At 41.0% G+C, this 12,014-nt stretch overlaps 1 protein-coding gene across 1 annotated transcript in view; it reads left to right on the forward strand.

Moving 5' to 3' along the window:
- The first annotated feature begins 7,072 nt into the window (after positions 1-7,072).
- LOC134456684 (vascular cell adhesion protein 1-like) overlaps positions 7,073-12,014 on the forward strand; it is an 80,106-nt gene continuing 75,164 nt past the window's right edge. The window contains exon 1 of the mRNA XM_063208144.1: positions 7,073-7,221. The gene's annotated coding sequence lies outside the window, so the exon portion shown is untranslated. The remainder of the gene's footprint in view (positions 7,222-12,014) is intronic.

A 12,014-nucleotide genomic window follows, 5' to 3' on the forward strand; every position in this document is an offset into this window, starting at 1 on the left:
AATATTTTTTAATGTATTGGAGGTAGAAGGGAAGAAAATAATGTGAAAGAAGATTACATGCATTAAGTTTGCAGAGGAAGAGCGCAACACTACTAGCCTGGTGAACCAGCGCCACCCGCTGGACGGCAAAATGTTTTGTCTACGGGTGGGTCTGGCCTCGCATAATGATTCAATGAAGCCAGAATGCCAAGAATCTGGCAAACCAATTACAACGCAAAGATGTGTTTTGAATCAAAGCGGGCAGGGTTTTGAGGGAAGGTTGTTCTCATCAACAATCTTCGGATGTATTATGCATCGAGGCCAGACTAAATTAGACATCCACATTTAGTCTGGTTTATCAGGCTACAACACTACTTCATTGTGGTTTAACCACTTGGTATTTGGCTTGCTGCTATTTCCTGATGAAGGCTTAGTGCTGAAACATCAGCAAGCTAAAAACTAAGCAGTGAAACCATAAAGAAGTAGGCTAGTGTTACGCTCTTTGTCTGCAAACTCCAGACTATTGTCACAGGGGTAAATTAGCTACTTTTGTTTGTTACCAACCTTCTTGCCCGTGGACCAGGCAACCCAAAAAAAATGAAATGTGGCAGGCAACGAAATGACGACGGAAACAGGGAATTCAAGTCCATGAGTTTTATTATTGCATTTTTGAAAACTTTTCTTTACTTGTGTCCAAGTTCAAGTCCTAGTCCATAAAAAAATAAATAAAATATTAAACTCAGTCTGTGGTAGTCGCGTCCCCGAAGGCACGCAGCACAAGTCCGCAGCAGAGAAGAGAGCCCAAGCAAGAGTAGCCCATGCGATAGCAAGCAAGCGGCAGCAGAGCAATACCTCAAGCAGCGAAACAGCAGCAGCTGTAGCCCCAGGCACTATGGTCCTCTGAAAACGTGCACCTGCTCGCAAAGAAACCTTCAAGGAATGCAGGCCCTCCCAAAATTTGTGTAACATGTATTGTATTAAACATTATTTCACCCGATCCCCAAAATAAGTCTTCTTAAACAACATCAACAAATTGGACATTGGATTGGACTCCTCACAGGCCCAACACATTGGATCATCAAAGTTACAGGAAGTGTCCCATCTCCACAGACCAACTAATTCCTTTCACTTCATATGCAAACAAGCCCAACAACAAAGATTGATTTCGGACATTTTGTGCTGTTTGTCTGACATGGTTTGGTTGAAAAATGAAAAAAGGTCGCACCATGCATAGGTTTCTTTATTACACAGACGCGTTTCGGCGCACTGAGGAAGGCAGAACGCCGGAACGCGTCTGTGTAATAAAGAAGCCTATGCATGGTGCGACCTTTTTTCATTTTTCAGTTTTACAATATTTTGGTCAGCACCCTTAAAAGGAAGAGAAAAACTGTTGGGTGACGCCTGCTCCAACCCTTATGAACTGACATGGTTTGGTGTCATGATTGAGAGGTGTTACAAAACAAGCAGAAACGTGTTTACACTTACAACTGTCACTGTCACGCCCAGTGGTCTAACGAGCACGTCTCTATATAGACCACAGTCACTACGGCAACATGGGTCACCTGCTGTAGATGACACCACAATGCTGCTTTGCTGACTGAGAGGTGTCACTACTTTTAGTAGAGAAAGTGCGCTCAACTCCGAAAAGTTTCTTACAGGGTCTTTGGGTGCGAACAAACAGCAAAGTTCATGTATAGTAAAAAAGCCGCACTCCCGGATCAATTTCTTGCAGTTTTAATACTGGGTTAGCATGGCAGACAGACAGACGTTTCGGCCTAAGCCTTCTTCAGCTTAGGCCGAAACGTCTGTCTGTCTGCCATGCTAACCCAGTATTAAAACTGCAAGAAATTGATCCGGGAGTGCGGCTTTTTTACTTTACATGAGAGGTGTCACTAAACAGGCAGAAATGTGATTATATTACAAATGTCACTGTCAAATCCAGTGCCTGTGCGAGCATCTTTTTCATATATATTTAGTTTTCGATGGGGTTTCATTTCTGGTTAGTTAGAATTAAACTGGTGAGTTAGCACCAAAACATGGCATGGAAATCTACAGGGTATATTGAAGAGTGAAGTGTGGGCCACCAGACCAAACAAACAAAAACAGCGGACAGCAAAGCATCAAGGATATCTGGGCTTCCATGACTTCCATGCAATTCCTCTGCCATTGACTTGATGTCATGATTAAGTGATTAAGACAAAGACAGCCCTAAGCAAGTATTGAACATTGACATGTTATGTAGAAAGTAGACTACTGATTTCAACTGATTTGATGTGACCTGAATTTCTTTCTTTTTTTCTAAAGAAAATTGTGATTTTATCACAATACCGGTATTCTAACAATGTGAATGTGGTTTTTTTTGCGCTGGAAGGCCAAAAAATATAAAAAATAAACAAACGAATGATTGGAATAGTTCAAAATGTGGACAATGCATCTACAATCCATGAATGTTAAACATTATTGATGGAATTATGGAAATAAATCAACTTTTCCATGATATTCCCATTATATGGCCAGGGCCTGAAGATGTAACAACTGTCATATTCTCACACGGAATCCATCCAAGTACGTGTACATCTGTGTGTAACCCACCGTATGGTCTATGCTGGGTTTGAATTTTTTTATTTTTTTTTAAATAAATACAGATGTTATGCTGTATTGGATAGGTTTGCTGTTTGGTTGTTTTGCAACCTACATGTTATGTATCTGTCCCTATCANATAAACTAAATTAAGCTAACTAAACATAGACTGTGCAACAGCCCAATAGAAACAATCATATCATAGATCACCATACATTACTAACCAATCATGCATTGAGTAAAAGCGTCTGTCAAATGTAATGTAAGGTTACAGTAATAAGTGTGAGTGGGGGATGAAGTGGTGCATCATCCTAATGCACCATGAATGGGCTGGGCTTGCATGACCCATGGGGACCCAGGTTCAAATCCAGACTGGGTCAATTACCAACCTTGCAACGTCTCTCTCACACACACTCTCTGCCTGTCATGATCTTCACGGTCCTATCTGCAATAAAAGCAAGAACGCAAATGAAAATATTTTTAAAAATTTCAGTGGTGGTAGAAGAAAAGTATATAAGAAATAATGTGAAAGAAAGTCATAATATTATTATTCTATTACCCATTCTCCAAAAGAGGACTTCTTAAGGACTTTAAGGAAACACATTGGGGTAATGTTGTAAAGGATAAGAATTGTGAACAAGCATGCAATGACCTACTGGATACCATCAAAGGTCTATTATCCAAATACACCAAAAACATTCCTCGCAGACAGAGAAAGCGAACATTGCCCTGGTTTAACACCTTATTATTAAAACTTATTAAGCAAAGGGATGCAGCCCTGAAAAAATCACTTAAGTCTGGTCTAGTTACGGATCGCCTGTTATACACAGGCCTTAGGAACAAGGCCACATCAGAATTTAGGAAGGCCAGAGCAAACTACTTTCTTGATATTATAAAACAAGCAAAAGGTAACTCAAAGTTATTATGGAGAACTATTGATCAACTCTCAGGAAAAGAACGCAAAGAGACTGTACCCCTTAATCTTAAAATAAATGACACATTGCAAAATGATAGTCTAATAATTGCAAATAGTTTTAATGATTATTTTATTAACTCTGTTTTAGAATTGGGTGGCAGCACATCAGCTCCTTGTCCGTCAATCAATCTAGACAGATCTCAATTCTGTGTTCAAAATTGTGCAATCTCTGTCTTGGATTTTAATATTATAGATGAAGTAAAAATAAATAAAATTTTATCAACTATATCCACCTCCAAAGCTAAAGACATCTGGGGCATGGACACCTTTCTCCTAAAGAAATTTAAAGATGTCTTAACTACTCCCATAGCTCATATAGTAAACAAGTCCTTGGAGGAAAATTATTTTCCTAATGTACTAAAAACAGCTATAGTGACTCCTATCTTTAAAGCTGGGGACAAACAGGATGTCACTAATTATAGACCCATTAGTATATTGCCGGCCATTTCGAAAATAATAGAAAAAACAGTTGCTGAACAGCTTGTGGAGAATTTAAACACAAAAAAACTCATGCACCCCATGCAGTTTGGTTTTAGAGCCAACCACTCAACCGACACTGCATGCTGCTATTTTATAGAACACATCAAGGCAAATCTTGATAATGGAGGAGTGGTGGGTGCTGTGTTCTTAGACCTTCGCAAGGCTTTTGACACAGTCAATCATCCAGTACTCCTCTCAAAGTTGGCGTGCTTTCAGCTGGCTCCAGGTGTACTAAACTGGATAGAGTCCTATCTATTAAATAGGGCCCAATGTGTTAAGATAAATGATAAAATATCTTCCTTAAAAGCATGCTCTATGGGGGTGCCACAAGGTTCCATATTGGGACCTTTGTTGTTCAGCACTTATATAAATGATCTTCCATCTGTATGTGAGGGTGTGGAGATACTGATGTATGCTGACGACACTGTATTATTTACACACGGCAAAGATCCGGTACAGGTGGCCAGCAAATTGACTCAAACACTAACTAAGGTCTCAATGTGGTTAAAAACCTCCTGTCTCACACTAAATACCAACAAAACTGTCACAATGTATTTTCACAATAGATTTAAACTAAATGTTGTTCCAGACATATATGTTGATGGAACAAAGCTAAATAATGTTGATGAGTTTAAATATTTAGGTGTGACCTTAGATTCTACTCTTAGTTTTAAGAAACACATTAAAAAGCTGGGTAATACTGTAAAGTATAGCATATCAAATTTTAGACATATCCGTAACTCTCTGAGTATTGATGCTGCTGTGACTTATGTCAATGCTATGATCATGTCCCACCTGCATTATTGTTTATCAAGCTGGTCCCAGGCCAACAAGACTGTCTTAAAATCCATTGATTCACTATACAAGCAGGCCCTGAAGGTCCTAGATAGAAGATCTTTTCAGTACCACCATTGTCCTATACTGAGCAAGTATAATATGCTCAGCCTTGAAAACATCATACAATTTTCTGATCTGCGGCTAATCCATAAAATTATTCACAATGCAGCACCCCCACCCCTAAGAACATTTGTTCAACCCTGCTCTGAATTGATGAGCAGAACCCCAAGATCCACCATTAGGGGTGATTGTAGTCTCCCAATCCGACAAACTGCTTTTGCTCAGTCAGCCTTCTCCTTCAGGGCAACCAAAACATGGAATAGTCTACCCAGTAACCTAAAAAGTATTACTGATTATCAGGCCTTCTCAAGGGGTGTGAAAAAATGGATATTAACCAACCAGTCTTGTCAACATTAATCATATGTTTTTTAAAAATATGACTCACACTGTATGCCATTTTAGTGTGTGTGTGTGTGTGTGTGTGTGTGTGTGTGTGTGTGTGTGTGTGTGTGTGTGTGTGTGTGTGTGTGTGTGTGTGTGTGTGTGTGTGTGTGTTTGACCTATGACCTATGGATGTGCTTACTTGTTTATATCTTGATGTTATTGTATTTTAATATTTGTTTTACCTGTCCAGGGACTGCAGATGGAAATTAGCTATATAGCTATAATCTGGCACAAGCCATCTTTTTACTTCTGTAATCAATGTGTATTGTGCATGGTCCCTGTTGAACTAAACTAAATAAACTAAACTAAACTAAACTTAAACGATATACACTGATTGGATGAACAAAAGGGCCTCACATCTGATGATCGTAAGTTGCTGGAAGTCTCCCAGAAATTTCCACTGACCAACTAATGCTTCTTTATAAGCAAACCCCCAGAGTTGATGGTTAATGATTCATTTAGGACACTTTCTGCTGCTGCACACTCTGTGGCCTAGTGAGCATATCTATAAACCAAAGTCGCTATGGCAATGGAAGAGAGAAGGGTACAGAGTAACAACCCAGATGGGCCCGTCGACAGGCATACGGGTCATTCCACGCCAAATCTCCGAATCATCCCGCACGACCATCTCAGATTTGGCAGAAAGAAATCAAGGAGGTTCACAAACGTCCCTATAGGAAAAGTGCAAAATTATAGCTCTCAACCCCTCATAGTTTTGTCATTAAAAATGTTTTTGTCAGGTACCCCCCTGACTCTTTTGGAACAGACTTCTCAGAGAGCCCACTTTCAGATTGCCGTATCCAAAAAACTGCTTTAAGTAGGTGCTTACAAATTTCAAGGGGTAACATTTGGAACATGCACTTGTGAAATGTGGATTTTCACACATCCTCTTGTCATTTACCACCGTTTTCTGGGGGCTTAAAGTTGCTTGAAAAATTCTCACCTTTGAATTTGTGGGCATCTTTGAAGGACTGTGGTAAACGCAGTTTTAAAGACAGAGGTTTGATATGGACAATGTATGTTCCCAACCATTCTGTGCATGTTGTGCTGAAAGACTGATATTCTGCGAAGAACAGTTTAGATGATATGAAGTCTTTAAAATGGAAAAACTGAAACTGAAACTGAAACTTGATCCGCTCCGCGTCGGGGTCTAAAGATTCTCTCTGTCGTGCTGCTATTCCACGGTAGCGACCTTCTCGCCGAACGTTAACCCTTACTTCAGCGATCAGTGATCTGCTATATCACACTTAACCCATTTAAGGCACCTGCAAAAACACCTGCTGAATACCTAAGCCCTTTTTAGGAAAAAGTGCTCTCTGTTTATTAAAACTACTACTAAATACTAATAAATGACTAAATGTCTCAGCCTCTGAAGCACATACAAACATGAAATAAATGCTTTTAAAAGCTAGGACCCTCATTGTGCATTGGAATGTGTTCATACAGCTCTAACATACCCACATTTCCCCTCAAATCTCAAGAGCCTGATTCTGAATACAGCGTACTGTATACGTCGCTCCAGACGCCAAAGGTCAAACAACATATTCACTGCATCAGGTTAAAATTAGTTTGCAGCAAAAAGAGAGAAGTGCACGTAGCATCTATGTTAAAGTTAACACCTCCTCCATACTACCACTTTCCCGCTCTTCTACTTCTTCTATTTAACTCTGACATTAACACTTTTCTCAGCAGCCTCATCAGCCAGAACATTTCCCAGAATGCTACACACAGTGTGACAGACGGTCATTCTCTGCAGGGCTGCGTGAGACCAGCCACTCTAACTTTGAGTTAATAACTATCAGTTACTAGGCTATAGCTAAATATTAACAAAAACCACAAACAAAAAAACCGAAATGTTGCAGGTTGACAAAACAAGAAGTTGAGGCTGCGTGTTGGAAGAGCTTGCTTTCTCAAAATTTGAGCCGGTGAGTAAATCATATTTTTCATCACTCAGCTGGGTCTTTCCATCTCTTGGTTGCTCTACAGTAGTGTTTTTCAACGGGGGTGGTACAGCCCCCCAGGTGGCGTTGGAGAGCTCTTGAGGGGCGTTGAGAAGGAGAGGGGCTTAGTTTCCATTGGGGGCATTAGTCCATTTAATTTTTCAATTCCTAAGGCGTGCGTGGTCAGGCTCATGATGAGGTAAGGGGGGCGTTAGGAGGCTTGTGATGAGGCCAAGGGGGGATTTGTTCAAAAAAGATTGAGAACCACTGGTCTATAATGTGTTTGGCTGATAATGCTGTATGTGCCATTGAGGATTTACATCACATCAATTTGACCAGCCAACATTTTTTGACCTTGAGACTATACCTGCCCCTTTGAATATAGTCTAGACAAAGACCCCTCCCTAAACCTAACTCTCCAAAGCGTACCCCATCAAAAGTGAAATTGTTGACGTGGTCTCAGTAGGGTTCGCTGAAGAACTCTAACAAGTTACACCTGTGACTGACATAATGTAGGTGTAATCACTTCAGGAAAGCTCAAGAGGACTGGGTGTGATGTGATCAAAAAGAGGAGTGCCATAACAGCTGAAAGAGTACCTGGTCTTGGTTTTGTAATATACTCACTGTTGGTTCACTTTTTGGTCCAATTACCGAGGACTGAGTCCGGTTCACTTAAAGGGGACTGTATGAAAATACCCTTAGACCCCCCTCCCTAAACCTAATGCGCAAGGGTCATTTCACGTGAAATCAGACACTTTGGGACCCGACCGACCCGGATTTCAATCATACTTGGTGTGCCTTTTTAGTAGCAAGGTAGCACCCCAGAACTGCATTGGTTTGAATCTGACACTAATATTAAGGGAGAAACAGACTAGGAAAGGTTCACATGTGAGGGTAGGACACTATACATTCAGCCTTGAATATATCAGTCAGTGTTAGTCACAAAAAGATGCCTGTGGTGTTGTTTGAAAGCTCTTTTCTGGCTCTACATATTACACAATCAGCTTGGAATACAACAACTCTCAGAATATGAATTATGATAAATTAAAAATTGAATATCTAAAAAAACTATATTTTAAAATGGCCAGTTCCTTGTCCAAACGTCATTAGCAACACCTCAAATGCTGGTGTTCGGTTCTTTATTCATTTCAGAGAGAATTTGACTCACAAATATGGCATCATACAGACCACTTACTAATAATATGGTAATACCATAGTAGCATCACATGACAAAACAAAAACAAAACAAAAATGGTCAGCTTCCATGGTCCCAGGTTTCAGAAACTAAGGCAGATGTCCATTTATACACACCAAATGATGATATGTGAATGTTTGAACATTCCTTCTCTGTGTACCTGTGTCATCTTCCCTTTACCGTACTTTAAAGAGATAATCAATGGCTACACTCTCATTTTGTACTCTACCAGTGCATTTGAAGCAGCAGCTGTGTCTTTTGTAGATAATGTATAAGTACGTTCTGTTGCAGTTACGTTCCACTACCAGAAGCACATCCTGATGATCCATGACAAGTCTATCTGGTCTGAAGGGAAAAGTGAAGGATGGAGATGGTCCATGAGGATGCAGGAAGTTCAGTTTCACCTCTCCAGTGCTCAGCATACATTCCTCAACACATGCTAGCCACCAGTTGCCATCATATACAGCTACAACATACCCTTTGATGCTTGAAAATGTAACACATTCCTTTACTGAGCTCACTCTTTCAACTCCTTCTCTGAATGCGGAAAATGGCCTAATGTCCATTGACAATGGGCAGAAGCTGTGTAGTTTTTGAGTACCTGGAATAGTTCTTGCAGATTCAAACCTCTTCAACAGGTTCTCAGCTTCATGATGGTGCATCTCTCTCAAGAACATCCATTGCCAGTTTGCCACAACAGAGATGTACCATCATGAAGCTGAGAACCTGTTGAAAACACTCCCTTTTTTTCACCCTCAACGTTCAGACAAATGTTTCTCGGCAACGATTTCACAAAATGTGGGCAGTTTATCATTAGCCTGTTACACTTTTATTAGTAGCAGACAACTTTAACTCAACTTCTTCAGAAAATCAAGAGCCAGTCATGTTGTTGACCAGCAACTCAAACAGTTGCCCTGTGTATCATTACTTAAGTGTTGAATTAACACTGGAAAATGTAAACCTGCTGTGTCGTTCCCAATGAGAGACCATTCAATTCAATTCCACTCCCCACCTGTAAGGCAACAGATGAATAAAATCCAAATGACTATTTGTATATAATGTGCATTTTACTTTTTTCACAGTTTTAACTTCACAAAAGAGTATTTGTACATAATGTGCATTTTACAAACCTTTTTTTCCAGAGAGTTTAAAGTATCTCTTGCTGTTTAATAGAGGAAGTTTGGTGGTGTGCTGCTCTGTTCTGCCGATCTCATCCTGCGCAGGGCTGGCGTGTTGTGGTTTTTATTCAAAAATAGCTTTTTGAAATCCCGCACGTTTATTTAGACTGTGTCAAATGTCCATTATTGTTTGAAAAGAGGAAATTGTTTTAGGCGGAGTCTGTGTGTTTAATCCTGCTCATGTTGGTGTCAGGGCTGGACTGCTAATCTGGCATACAGCGCATTTTCCCAGGCCTGCAGTCCTCAGTGGACGACACTGTTGTTAATTGCTGCCGGTGTTGCTGTTTTTTTTTAGGGGGAGGCGGGGGGGGGTCAACTTAATTAGGACAGGAAATGAGTGGGAGAGAGATGGGTAGGAGTCGGCAAAGGACCCGGGCCGGGAATCGAACCCGGGTCAGCCGCATGGCAGGCAAGTGCTCTACCGGATGGCCACGGCAGGGCCCGGTGTTGCTGTTTTTTTACCCCCTTAGAGGCCTGCCCATTTATCCATTTTTAATACGCTGTATGCACATTATGGACCAAGTCAATCTTAATATTTCAAACAAATAGGGGGGCTGTGTGAGGGACTGGTCTGTGGCAAGAATGCCTGAGCTACATTTGGTCCCACTTCAACTCTGGTTGGTGTATTGTGGTGTATGACGTACAGTATGTGTATTTAACACATGTGTACTTTAGCATGAAATGTCCCTTGCTGCTTGAAAAGATGAAATTGTTTTTGGCGTGTGTGTGAGAGGGCCTGCTTTCCTGCAGGGACCTCAATGGGCTGTGACCTCACTTAGCATGTAGCATCAGAGAGTGCTCCGTTCGCCACTTTTCCAGGTGGTACTGTACTCTAGGGGCGTCAACGGAGGAGTGCAGGCTCCATTCAGAATGAATGGGCTGCGCTCTCTCGACAGCGCCCCCTAGGTGAACTGCAGGCATGGGTCGACTAGTGAAAGGGGAGGCTGTATGTGAACCGGCTGTGGTAGCATGTAGCATGCCAACCTGTAGGGCGGCAGCAGATGAACAAATTTGTACTATTTGTACATTATGTTCATTTTACAAAGATTTTTTTTCAACTTCCCAAAACAGTTTTTGGACACAACGTGCATTTTACATTTTTTTTCCCCCAGAGTGTTTGCAATATCTCTTGCTGTTTAACAGAGGAAGTTTGGTGGTGTGCTGCTCTGTTCTGCTGGTCTCATCCTGCTCAGGGCTGGTGTGTTGTGGTCTATTGGGCTAACATGGCACACATGTGTAGGCCTATTTTTATTTAAAAGCTTGTGGTATGAAAGAGAGTGTTGTCTCACTCATAGATGTGATATACAGTAGTCTTAGGCTATGTGCAAAAATGGTTATGGGTTTTTGTGTTTATATAAGATGCTAGACACCTTAATTGCCTTCAGGAATAATAAAAATAATCAACTCCACTCTTATACACCAAATGTCACTTTTCAGCACATTCTCAGTCCTCACATCCCTCACATCAATTTCCAACCCCATTTGACCAGCCGACAATTTTTGACGCTGAGGGAATACCTGCCCACATTACGTATTTATGTGATCATAAGGGGACGGGTTTGAGTCCTATGTCAATAAGTCTGGTCAAGACTCGAAAAAGTGACGTGTTGGGATGATAGGCCTTCTGTCCTAACACTTTCAGTCGTTTGAACTCTCTTTGCAGAAGTCAGTTTACTTCATATTCCATCATGTCAGCATACACATTTCGGCCATCCTCAGTGCGAACTGTCGGGGCTGTGATGTCACTAAGCTCTATGTGAGACTGTGCCATCTCTCTGTACACAGTAAAAAAAATAGTGTTGTCTCATCTTTAATATGGATTCAATCACAATATGAATAAACAGGAGGCTGTGTGAGAGGCTGGTCTGTGCCAAATGTCAGAGCTGTTTTTTTGGTCCCACTTCAGCCCTGGTTGGTGTACTGTGGTGTATGAAATATGTGTATTTGGTATATGTGTATTTTTGGCACCAAATATCCCTTGCGGTTTGAAAAGAGGAAATTGTTTTTGCCTGCTTTCGTCCAGTGACCCATGTGGACATCTCAGGGCTGCATTCTAATTAGTTCTTAATGTCGACTTCCCTTTTAAAATGTTCTTCTTGGCTACATATGAACAGTTTGGCTACATGCACAGTTTTAGAGGAAGTAAAATGTATTACATGCGTGTTTCAAAATAGTAATGGTTGTGTTCATGGGAGGTACCTAATGCCTCTTTTCCGCTGCCGGTTTTCTAGTAGGCCTACAGCTCAACGCAGCGCGACTCAGCCGTCACTTTTTGTTTTTTTGATTGGGCATGACACAGCTCAATCATAGAACAAAAAGTGGCGGTCGAATCGCGCTGTGTCAAGCTGTAGGCCTACCAAAAAAAACGGCAATGGAAAAGAGGCATTAACCCCATGCCACTTTTT

This window comes from Engraulis encrasicolus, chromosome 1 (genome assembly GCF_034702125.1).
Source record: "Engraulis encrasicolus isolate BLACKSEA-1 chromosome 1, IST_EnEncr_1.0, whole genome shotgun sequence".
NCBI classification, from domain to species: Eukaryota; Metazoa; Chordata; class Actinopteri; order Clupeiformes; family Engraulidae; genus Engraulis; species Engraulis encrasicolus.